Genomic DNA, 12221 nt, shown 5'->3' on the forward strand with positions numbered 1-12221 from the left:
AGTGACTTGGTAGTTTTATACCAGTTGGTTAAATGGACTGAGTGGGTAGCTCTCTAAAATTTATGCAACCATGCTCTGGCATCTAGTGCCACTTCCGACATCATCTGGTAGAGTTGCCTTGGTTTGACTAACCTCTCTCTGAGCTTTCTTAGTTCATGCAGATAGGAATTAGATCATAACACTTTCTTAATCTGTTCCACTGACTACGAGTGGCTGGTGAAATGTTACTTCCTAGTGGGTGCTTCTCCATTAGATTCCAGCAACTTAAGAATGGTCGTATGATACAAAGAACCCTATGTTGAAAAGATTATGAGCAGATTAGGGGCTGAAATATAGAGAAGCAGGCCCAGCACTGATAAATTGAGCTTTTTCCGAAGCCTGTAAATATGAAACTCTTCCTTTTTTGGTAGGAAATCTCTTCAATATACTAGAATATTCTGTAGTACCAAGATTCAGAAATGCTGGAGTAGGCCAAAGGTAAGCAGACAACATCCTACAGACCAAATCCAACTTCCCACGTGTTTGTTAAATGAAAGTTTTATTGGAACAGAGCCATACCCATTCATTTGGGAATTGTCTATTCAAGCTACAATGGCAGAATCTCAAAAGAACAAGTATGCCTAAAATATTTACCATCTGGGTGTTTACAGACCAAGTGTGCCAATCCTGAACTAGATGATCATTTTCAATGTGATTCATGAACCAGTTGGAAAAAAAAGTCAGAGAGTGGAGAAATGCTGATCATGGGAAACAGTAATCTTCTTCCAGAGGCAACATATTTTTTTATACCTTCTTTTGGTTGTGTTACTTCTGTAACTTAAATAATATTCTATTCTATTTTGGCTGTTTTTGATGTTTCTGCTTTGGGTTTCGTCTGTTGATTCTGCTGGGACACATATAGGCATACACATATAGGCAGAAAGAATTTAAATTCTTCTATTTACTATTCTTGCAGTTATAATATTTGAACATCTCTCTGTCTTACTCCATCTACTTTTTTTTTTCTAGTGCGGGGGCTTGAACTCAGGACCTGGGCTCTGTCCCTTTGCTTTTTCTTTTAAGAGTAGTGCTCTGCCACTTGAGCTACAGCTCTACTTCTGGCTTTTTGGTGTTTAACTGGAGTTAGGAGTCTCATAGACTAAGCTGGATTTGAATCTCAATCCTCAGTCTCGGCTCCCTGAGGTGCCTGGATTACAAGCACGGGCCACTGGTGCCTCTGGTATCTACTTTTACCTTACTGAGGATGACGGTGGCTGTATTTTCTATCTGGAAATAGTGTGATCACTTTGCCCATTGGTTATGTTTACTGGTCTTGGGCTGGCTTTGAATACAAAGGGTATAAAACAGTGTTAATACAAACCCTGACAGAAGCAGAGCCAAGGAGTAAGCTGGGATTACATGCCTTGCTGTATAATTCTAACAGCACCACTACTGCACCTCCAAGAGAGTTTCCACCCTCCCTCTCTCAAATGGCTTCTTTTAGTTACTTTCACCATTGCTCAAAATCACCACATATTCCAATGCTATTTTTTGTTCATGGTATCTATTTTTTTTTGGGGTCCGGTCGTGGGGCCTGAACTCTGGGCCTGGGCGCTGTCCTTCAGCTCTTCAGCTCAAGGCTAGCACTCTACCACTTGAGCTACAGCACCACTTCCGGCTTTTTTTCTTTTTCCTTATGTGGTGCTGGGGAATCGAACCCAGGGCCTCATGCATGCAAGGCAAGCGCTCTACCACTGAGCCACCTTCCCAGCCCCTCTTGGTGTCTTTCTTTCTTTGAGTATTTTATTGATTTGCTCCACTGCCCCATCTTGCTAAGGGAAGAACCATGCTTTCCCCTTCTCATAGTGTAAGTTTTTACCCTCCCCTCAATTTTTAATTGTTATTATATGGGTGATATATAGAGCCTTTAAAAATTTTTTTAAACTGGACTGTGTGGAGTTCATTTATAATCACAATCCTGAGCAGCCCATCCTTGCTATGTGGCTTGCTCCTGAGCGTCCATCTTCTCATCTGTGAAGTAGGAATAGGAAGCATGATTTGTCTCATCAGGGTTAAGAGAGGAAACTAAATAATATAGGGGAAGTGCTTAGCACAAATTCTGGCATTTTTACACACAGTCTTAACTACACTATCTTTTTTTTGTTGTTGGTCGTGGGCTTGAACTCTGGGTTTGGACGCTAACCCCGTGCTCCTCAGCTCAAGGCAAGTGCTTTACTGCTTGAGCCACAGCGCCACTTCCATTAACTACACTATCTTAAACTGATTAAATCCACTCAGCTATTACTGAAAAGAACTTTGGGCAGCATTCAGGATTGAATTCAGGGCCCCAAGCTTGCTCTCTAATTTCTATACTTCCAGCCATTTTTGCTTTCATTTGATTTTTCAATAAGGCCTTACACTGCCTTGGCTTTTTACCTTGATTCTCCTAATTCTGCATCTCAAGTAGCTGGGATTATAGGATTACCTAGCTTCACTCTCAGAGGTACTTCTCACCTATATCATACTTTAGGGTTTTTTTTTCTGCTTTTACTGTTATGACTATTATTACTTCTCCCCTACTATCACAACATCTTCAAAGATTCAGGTGTAGGACCTAACAAAAGTTTGGTTAAGGCAAAACTAATAGCATGATATTTGGAGATAATTAATTCTTTTCCTCTCAAAATTTTTTCTTGCCAATATTTTTTGAAATTTTAAAAATGTTTAAACCTTCAGAAAAGGAGAATGTACAATGCCTCATCTGTCTCCCTCTGCTTTCTCTGTGAGGCCGCTGGTGACTCTGTTGGCCCATCCTGATAATGCAGGATCATCTCCCTATCTCCAGTCCCTAAACCAACCTTATCACATCTATGGAGTCTGCCAAATGGGTAGCATTTCCAGGTTGCAAGAGTTCCAGGGGCTGGGATTTAGATGTTTTCTGAGAGTTCTTTGTTCAGCCAACTATACATACTTACACTTTTGACCATGGCATCTATAGTTTTGGCTGGACTAAGTATTTCAAATTAGCTTTTATTTACCCAAATCCAAGGATCAGTGATACTTTATGATGTATAGACTTTAAAAAATCATTAAAAAGCTCTCATCCTGTCTTATCCTGTTTGAAGTAATACCTTAAAAGCTGACACCAGCTTTACAAGATCTATCACAGACATCTGGATCTAGTGCTTAAAGGAGGGGCAGGTTTTTGTTTTTAATTGTTATTATAAAGGTGATATAAAGAAGAGTTACCATTTCACAAGTCAGGTAATGAGTATATTTCTTTTTTTTTTTTCTTTATCAGTCATGGGGCTTGAACTCTGGGCCTGGGTTCTGTCCCTCAAGCTCTTCAGCTCAAGGCTAGCACTCTACCACTTGAGCCACAGCGCCACTTCCAGTTTTCTGGTGATTTATTGGAGATAAGAGTTTCATGGACTTTGGGGCTGGGAAGGTGGCTCAGTGGTAGAGCGCTTGCCTTGCATGCCTGAGGCCCTGGGTTTGATTCCTGAGTACCACATAAGCAAAAAGAAAAAAGCCAGAAGTGGTGCTATGGCTCAAGTGGTAGAGCGCTCGCCTTGAGCTGAAGAGCTGAGGGACAGAACCCAGGCCCAGAGTTCAAGCCCCATGACTGACAAAGAGTTTCATGGACTTTCCTCCTCGGGCTGGCTTTGAACCAGGATCCTCAGATCTCAGCCTCCTGTGTAGCTAGGATTACAGGCATGACCCACCACTGGTGCCCGCATGAGTATATTTCTTGTTGGACAATGTCACCCCTTCCCCCATTTTATCCCAGTTTTTCTCTCCTGTCCCTGCCCACAAGGTGTATAGTTCATTTTCAGCATCGTGCCTAGTGAGTACCGCTGCTTCATTTGTCCCTCCATTTCTGTGCCCTCCCTTCCCCATCCCCAAAGATAGATAAAGGAACAAATAAGACACAAAGAAAAGCAAAAGCTTCTTGTTTCCATTTCCTGGAATACTTTTTTTTTTTTTTTTTTTTGGTCGTGGGGCTTGAACTGTGATCCTGGGACCTGTCCCTCAGCTCTTCAGCTCAAGGCTAGCGCTCTACCACTTGAGCCACAGCACCGTTGCTGGCTTTTTCTGCTTATGTGGTGCTGAGGAATTGAACCCAGGGCCACATGCATGCGAGGCAAGCGCTCTACCACTGAGCCACCTTCCCAGCTCCCTGAAATTCATTTCGATCAGTATTATTTTATATGACCAAAGGCACAGAGGCATTGTACCTTTGTGTTCCTCGAGAGACAGTTTTTTGATAGTGCTTCTTGAAATGTGTTGAAAGTTACTATAGGTCCCATCCCATCCCCAGAACACCTGGGAGGTATGTGTGCATGTCTTTTGGGTTTAGAGGTTAGATCTTGAGATATCCTTGGTTATTCTTGCTGGTGGAAGGAAGAAAGGCTGGAGAACAGATCCCTAAATGTCCTGCACAAAGTGAGGAATACAACTCCTGTGACCCTCCTCCCCTCCCAGCTTCCTTCTTCCCACCGGTCTGTTCCACCTGGGTCCCACTTCCACTGGGGGCATGGCTTTATTAAATTGTACTCAGCGTTGTCTGTTTGTCTGTTTTGTTGTTGTTGTTTTGTGTCAGTTACGGGGACTTGAACTCAGGAGCTATGTGATATCCTTTAGTTTTGATGTTCAAGGCCAGTGCTCTGCCACTTGAGCCACAGCTCCACCTCCAGCTTTTTAGTGGTTAATTGGAGATAAGAGCTTCACAAACTTTTCTGCCTAGGCTGGCTGGCTTTGAACTGTGATTCTCAAATCTCACCCTCCTGAGTAGCTAGGATTACAGGAATGAGCCACCAGAATTTGGCTATAGTGTGTGTGTGTGTGTGTGTGTGTGTGTGTGTGTGTGTGTGTGTGTGTGTGTGTGTGTGTGTGTGTGTGTGTGTGTGTGTTTCCCAAGAACCTGGCCCTGGAAAAGACAAAGAAGTAGCAGGAAGACAAAAACGACAAAGAAGTAGAGGCATTGTGCTGAGTGCTGGGACAACAACCCTGTAGGTTATAGATAATAATACCCATGTGTGTAACTAAAAGCAGGAGAGAAAGCAAGCCACTAAGGCCTGCTTCCCTATACCTGTTTGTCCCATGAACTTCCTCTGTGGTTTAGGACAGCTTTTTGTGATTTTTCTCCACCTTTGGTTCTCTCAGTCTCCTGGCCATGCTAGCATTTGTACACTAGGTGTTGTTCACTCACAGGACAAGCCTAGCCCTGTTGTCATGGAGCTTTTAGTCTAGAAAGGGTGACAGACATGAACAAGTAACTGTGTCATTGCTTTGAAGAGTGCTATGAGTAGCAGTGGTAGTGGGAATGGAGAAAACCTTTAAACCAGGTGATCAGGGAGGGCTTCTGAGAGAACATGCCATTAAAATTGAAATCTAAAAGTTACAGGAGTAGCTGGGCCTAGCAAGAGCATCACTGGCAGGAAGCGCTAGCTGACTATATAAGAACCCAAGCACCCCCACATCCACAACTGAGTTCATGGACCTTTTTGCCCATGTATACCTTTGTCTCTGGTTCCTGAAGGTTTTCACAGGTTCTTCAGGGCAATGATGTATTTTGTAAATGAAAAACCTTCAAGAATAATATTAATAACTTCTTGCGTTTGTTATGATTCTTTCCTTTCTTCCTTTCTTCCTCCCTCCTTCCTTCCTTCCTTCCTTCCTTGCTTGCTTCCTTCCTTGCTTCCTTCTTTCCTTCCTTCCTTCTTTCCTTCCTTCCTTCTTTCCTTCCTTCCTTCCTTTTTTTCCTTGAGCCATAGCTTTCAAAGCTTTTAAAGCTTTTCAGTTTTACTTATTTATATTTATTTATTTGCTTTATGTTTTATTTATTTATTTTTACTTGTTAATGGAAATAGGAGTATTACAGACTTTCCTCCCGGGGTTGGCTTTGAACCACAATCCTCAGATCTCAGACTCCTACATAACTAAGATTATAGGCATGAACTGGAGCCTAGCCTCATGATTTTCTTATTAAAGTGACTGTGTCCCATTATAATGTTTTTCCAACTTCCTTCAGATAAAAGCAATAGTATTTCATTTTCAGTTTTATCAGTGAGTGATTTTTTTCCTGGGTGGTGAATGAAGGGAAGAATTAGGGGGAAATAGTCATTAGCGTGAGAAATTAAGTTTTAAGTGTAATCTGGTGAAGCATAATTCAGATCTCCTCTCCCGTTTTAACTATGTTAGATGCTTTGCGACAGTAAAATAAAGGGACATGGGGATTGGCGTGTATCTCAGGGATAGAACACTTACCTAACATGTGTGAGCCCTAGGTTCTATCCCTAGCCCGGCAAAAATGAAATAAAACAAGGATGAGTGGCATGGGATGTGAGCATTCCAGATGTACTATCAAAAAATGTAGTTTTTATTTAAAATGTAGAATTGACATCTACTGATTGTGTGCATTTGGGGATCCAGTGTCATGTTTCAGTGCATGTGTACACTGTGTCATGTTGGAATCAGGGTAATTGAGATTTCATCACTTTAGGCATCCATCATATCTTTGTGTACATGACATATTTTATGTCACATCTGATTGCATGCTCAGTAACTGATGATAACTCTAACATAAAATGTGCCAGTAAGTAGCTGTAATCCTAGCTACTAAGAAGGCTGAGATAAAAAGATTGAGAATCTTAAAAGCCAGCTTGGGCACAAAAATTCAGGAGACTTCGTCCCCAATTAACCAGCAAAAAGCTGGGCTGGAGGCATGGCTCAAGTGGCAGAGCACCATCTGTGAGCACAAAAGCTGAGCAAGAGTACAAGGCCCCAAGTTTAAACCTCAGTACTGGCACATACACTTTCAAACAAATAATGCTGTAGTTTAGGGAATTTGAGTTGTACAAAATTGGAAATCACAGGTTTGGCAGAAGGAGGCAAGCCTACCATTTTGAGTGAGGCAGACTGGAGATCTTGGCCCAAGGCAGCAGGAATTCCTAGTGAACATCAATGTCCATAAACAGGCCATTCAAACCAACTGACAGGAAGTGGGAGGAGTGTCTGCTTTTCCTGTTGACTTTACCCACACCCAACGCTGGAGGACACTTATCTACAGGCAGACTCAAGGAATCCCCAGCCACACTTCCCTCCATCTCTGAGGCCCCTGATGCCGGATCCTTCCCTTAGCAGAGGTCACCTGCTGGTTCCCTGTGTTCACATTCTGTGGACCACACATGGGGCTGGGGCCCCTGTGTCTGCTTAAGTGCATCGGAAGGATGGCTGACAGAGAAGCCTGTGTTCTGCCCTCTGCCCTCTCCCTGCTCCACTTGTCATGAATGAATGGAACATGAGTGGAGAGGAGGAACGCACTGGGGGTGAAAGATGAAAATTTCAATACAAGGGCTTTTGGCAACAGGTGGCTGAGATGGCTGGAGGGCTGCCAAGACCCTGAGGGCATAGCAAGCCAGTGAAGGGAGAGTGCTTAGTATCTGGCATTTGACCCCACGCTGACCCAAGTCAGATCCAGTTCTCACAAGGAACAGTCAGTAAGTGAACTGAGAAAAATGGATAAATATCAATGAAGGTCTCTGAGAATGAAGGAAGACTCTTTAATGTTGCAAAGTAAACATCTTTGCATATTTTTTTAACAAAATAAGCTTTTCCATTTTTCTATCTCAGGAAGCTGAGAATTGAGGATTCAGGTTAAAAGCCAGCCTAAGAAGACAAAGCAGAGAGACTTTTAGCTCTAATTAACCAGCAAAAAGCCACAGTGGAGGTATGGGTTAAGTGGTAAGCACCAGCCTTGAGTAAAATAGCTAAGGAAGAGCTTGAGACCATGAGTTCAAGCCCCCCCCCCCCACAAGATTAAATTCCTAACTGGACATGATGGTGTACGCCTGTACTCTCAGCTATCAGGGAGGCAAAGAGGTAGGAGGATCATGGTTCGAGGCTAGCCTGGGTAAAAAACATGGGTTGGTTCCTAATGTGAAATACAAACTAAAAAGGACCAGGGCTGGGGACATGGCTGAAGTTGTCTATCTCTTACTTAGCAGATGGTAAAGGCTGAGTTCCATCTTGGCAAAATTAAATTAATAAATGCTTAGATTCTTTTCTATCACATCTATGGCTTAATGTTTTGGGAGAATTTTTATTTGACATTCTGAGATACAAGTTTTTTTTCTTTTTTTCCCCTTTAACAATAAAGTGAAAGGAAACAAGATGCTTTCATTTAATGAATATTTATTTGCTAGGCAGTCTGTCAAGTTCCATTAGGACCTGGGCCAGGAATGAGATGTGTAAAACTCCCATCTCTCTTCTCCTGGACTTTGGAGTTTATTATAGGAGGAAAACATGCAAAACACGAAGTTTCTGCAGTGCCTCTATGTTGGGGGTGTATCAGGAACAGAAATGGCTCAAAGAATATCCCCCATATCCAGTGAGCAGATATTCTCAAGTCATCCAAAGTCAAGTCTATAATACTTTGCTTAGAGATTAGTTTTTCCATGTCTCCATAATATGTTTTTGAAGTCAGGTACTGGTGCCTCATGCCTATAATCCTAGCTACTCATGAGGCTAAGATCTAATGATAGGGTTCAAAGTCAGCCCAAGCAGAAAATTCTATGAGACTCTTATCTCCAGTTAACTACAAAAAGCTAGAATTGGAGCTGTAGCTCAAGTGGTAGAGCAGTGAAAAAGCTAAGGTACAGCACCCAGGCCCTGAGTTCAAGCCTAGGCCCGGCATATACATACATACACACACACAATGTGGTATACAAGTAGGTGGACACTGGTAGTTCAAGCTTGTAATACCCAGGAGGTGAGATCTGAGGATCACAGTTTGAAGCCAGCCCAGGCAGAAAGACGAATACATAAGAACATGAGACTCTTACCTCTAATTAACCTGCAAAAAGCCAGAAGTGGATGTGTGGCTCAAAATGGCAGAGCACTAGCTTTGAGCAAATAAATAAATAAATAAAATGGAAGGTGCCCTGACCCTAAGTTCAAGACCTAGTACTGGTACCAAAAGTACATTTTTTATGGTTGGTTTATCTTTTATTCCTTTCATCTTTTATTTTATTGCTTTAATAAGAGCCACATAAAAATAAAGATGCCTTAGGTGTCAGTTAGGGGTTCTCATCTGCTGTTACTGTTGTGTGTTGGTGTTCTTTCTCCCTTGCTTCAACAGTTCTTTGATGGTGTCTAGGTCTTCAGGAGTGTACTTGGGGGTTGGAGTCACATTGTCATAATCAAATTCTTCATCAAGTGAGAAGGGCTGAACTTCATCTCCAAGTATCTCTGCCACTTGCTCCATGGTCCTTTTTACTGTAGGCTTCAGCTTCTCTTCATTGATGGGAGGCCGGACCACAGGAGTGTAAGAAGGAACATACGTGCTTAATTCCTGTTCCACTTCTCCTGGAAGCGGCATCCTGTCCTTGCTCATTTGGGGATCAGTCTCTTCATCTATGTCCACATCTTCTAAACTGAGGAAGTTGTCCACCTTCACCTTTCCAGCCAACTTCAGATCACCTTGAAAGGAGCTGCTGACTTTCAGGCCTTCATCTATCACCATCTGTTCTTCTTCTTCTGAACACTGTGATGCAGTATGAAGAAAGATGGCTGTCTTTCTAAGATGGTGGTCATTTTGTTCATTTTTATGAGGAAATTTGACAGAAGTAGCTATGCTTTTTGAAGACCCAGTTCCAAGTACCATTCTTGGTCACATGATCCTCTTTTGAAAGATGAGTAAAAGTGCTAAAAAATTCTTCATATGTTTGCTTGTGACAGTTAACAAACTTATCCAGGATTTCTTCAAATAATTGATCATCCATTATCCTCAATTCCAACACTTGGGCAGGCGTTCCTATTTTCCAGGCCACTTTATCTCCTATTCCCTAGTTGTCTATCTTGGCTCTCATCTAGTCACTTCACACTTTGGCCCTTTGATTCAGACAGCCATCCTAGAAGTCTCATCTCCTGGAGCAACCCAAAAATACATAAAAAAAAAAAATGAATGAAAGCCGGGCCCTGGTGGCTCACTCCCATAATCCTAGCTACTCAGGAGGCTGAGATCTGAGGATCGCGGTTCAAAGCCAGCCTGGGTAGGAAAGACCGTGAGACTCCTATCTCCAATAAACCACCAGAAAACCAGAAGTGGTGCTGTAGCTCAATTGGTAGAGCGCTCGCCTTGAGCTGAAGAGCTGAGGGACAGCGCCCAGGCCCATGACTGACAAAAAAAAAAAAAGAAAGAATGAATCAGAATTTCTTCATTGTTTTATGAACTGAGGGAGGGGATTCACAGAGGGGAATACCTAGAGTTCTTCCTGTGACTTCCTCAGTTCAGAATTTGCAAGAATTTGCAATATTCCTGGTGAGAAGGCCTTTCTGGGATCACTTGGCAGCTTAGAGCATTTGCATGGAAAACTAGTCATGGACCACATAATGATTGGCCTCCTATCTGATTGTGCCACCTAGTGATGTTGCAGCCATCGTAGCTTGGCTAAGTACACTCTATGATGTTGTCTAACATTGCATTTTTGTAGGGTACGACCCATTGCTAAGCAACACAGAAGCATTCCTATCAAAAAGTTGTCTCACACCTATAATCCTGGTACTCAGGGAGTTGAGAAAGAAGAATGTAGGTTTGAGGCCAGCTGGGGCAAAAAGTTAGATTTTGGTAGTACATTCCTGTAATCACAGCTTCCCTAGAGAGTTGCATTGAGGTAGCACCTGAGCAAAAGCATGAGACCATAACTGGAAAACAAACTAAAACAAAGAACTATGCAACTGTGGGATGGGGTGGGGATTGAGTGTGACTGAAGTAGCCGAGTGCTTGCCTAGCAAGCTCACGATTGATCTTGCCTGCCACAAAAGCAAGCTTTCTCAGTGAAGAATGTGGCCTGAGGTGACCTTGATGATGACTTTCATCATATAGAAATAATGTTCCCCTCTCCACATTCTTGTGAGAGCCTTCTTCGTTCAGCTGTCCAGGTTCTACTGTATTTCAGCATATTTGAGCTTTGGAGAGAAGACCGTGCCATGATCAACAGAGCCTGGGCACTCTTGACTACATTTTGTGTCCCTCTTTCTTTTAGGTGAAACCATGATGTCATCCTTCTCATTTTTATTTGTGAAGGACAAACAATAATTGTGTCCTAAGTGTGGAAAGTCCCTAGCATCTCTCCCTGGAAAGCCAGGGCCATTAGAACCGGAGGAGCTTTTAAACCCCCTCTGTGTCCTTACCACTTTGCTGGAAGAGGAAGTTTAGAGTCCAAACCACTGTTCAGTTTGTTTGGTTTCCTTTGTCACTGACCCTTTCCATGGTCCTGAAGACCCCGAAGGCAGTACAAAGTGCTGGGGTCAGAGGCGGGGGGCGGGGGGATGGAGAGGAGGACAGACTGCTGAGACCTTCAGGTGGCCAAGGCCTAGACCTAAGCTGGCCTACTTCTCTCCTGCCTGGAGATTTGAACTCCTCTGTCTGCACATCCAACTGTTTGTTAACCTCTACAACCAACTAAAAAGCTTAGCAGATTTGGGCACCAGTGACAGACAGCTATAATCTTAGCTACTCAGGAGGCTGAGAGCAAAGGATCACTCTTAGGACATAAAAGTCTGTAAGACTTATATCCAATTAACTACCAAACGCTAGAAGTGGATAGAACACCATTCTTGAGCGAAAAAGCTAAGGGACGGTGCGCAGACCTTGAATTCAAGACCCAGTAAGAGTGACAGAGAGAGACAGAGACAGAGACAGACAGAGAGAAAGCAGCAAATGTTGCTGAAAAAAATCTCTTTGTGCCAGGTGCTTGTGGCTCACATCTGTAATCCTAGCTACTCAGGAGGCTGAGATCTGAGGATCACGGTTCAAAGCCAACTCAGGCAGGAAAGTCCCTGAGACTATTATCTCCAATAAAAAAAAAAAAAAAAAACACCAGAAAACCAGAAGTGGCTATGGCTCAAATGGTAGAACACTAGCTTTGGACAGTGCCCAAGCCCAGAGTTCAAGTCCCATGACTGACAAAAAAACAAAACAAAACAACTCCCTCCCCCACAGTATAACCCCTGCTTTCACTATATTTGATGTTGGTATAATTTTGTGGAGGAGATGGGGAAAAACAAGTCGTTTAAGGATACAAGTGGACCCGATGCAACAATGAGAAGTACAAATTGTCATGTCAAAAACGAACTTTACAACTTTGGGGCGGGGGGGTGGGGGGGGAGGCTGGGAAGGGATGTGAAGGGTAAACAAAGGAGGAGGCTGCAATGCTTGATAAGAAATGTACTCATTA

The 12221-nt window shown here is 42.9% G+C and overlaps 1 pseudogene; it reads right to left on the reverse strand.

Moving 5' to 3' along the window:
- Positions 1 to 9079: 9079 nt before the first annotated feature.
- LOC105984415 lies at positions 9080 to 9764 on the reverse strand (annotated as a pseudogene).
- Positions 9765 to 12221: the final 2457 nt, after the last annotated feature.

This window comes from Dipodomys ordii, unplaced genomic scaffold (genome assembly GCF_000151885.1).
Source record: "Dipodomys ordii isolate 6190 unplaced genomic scaffold, Dord_2.0 Scaffold24, whole genome shotgun sequence".
In the NCBI taxonomy this organism is placed as follows: Eukaryota; Metazoa; Chordata; class Mammalia; order Rodentia; family Heteromyidae; genus Dipodomys; species Dipodomys ordii.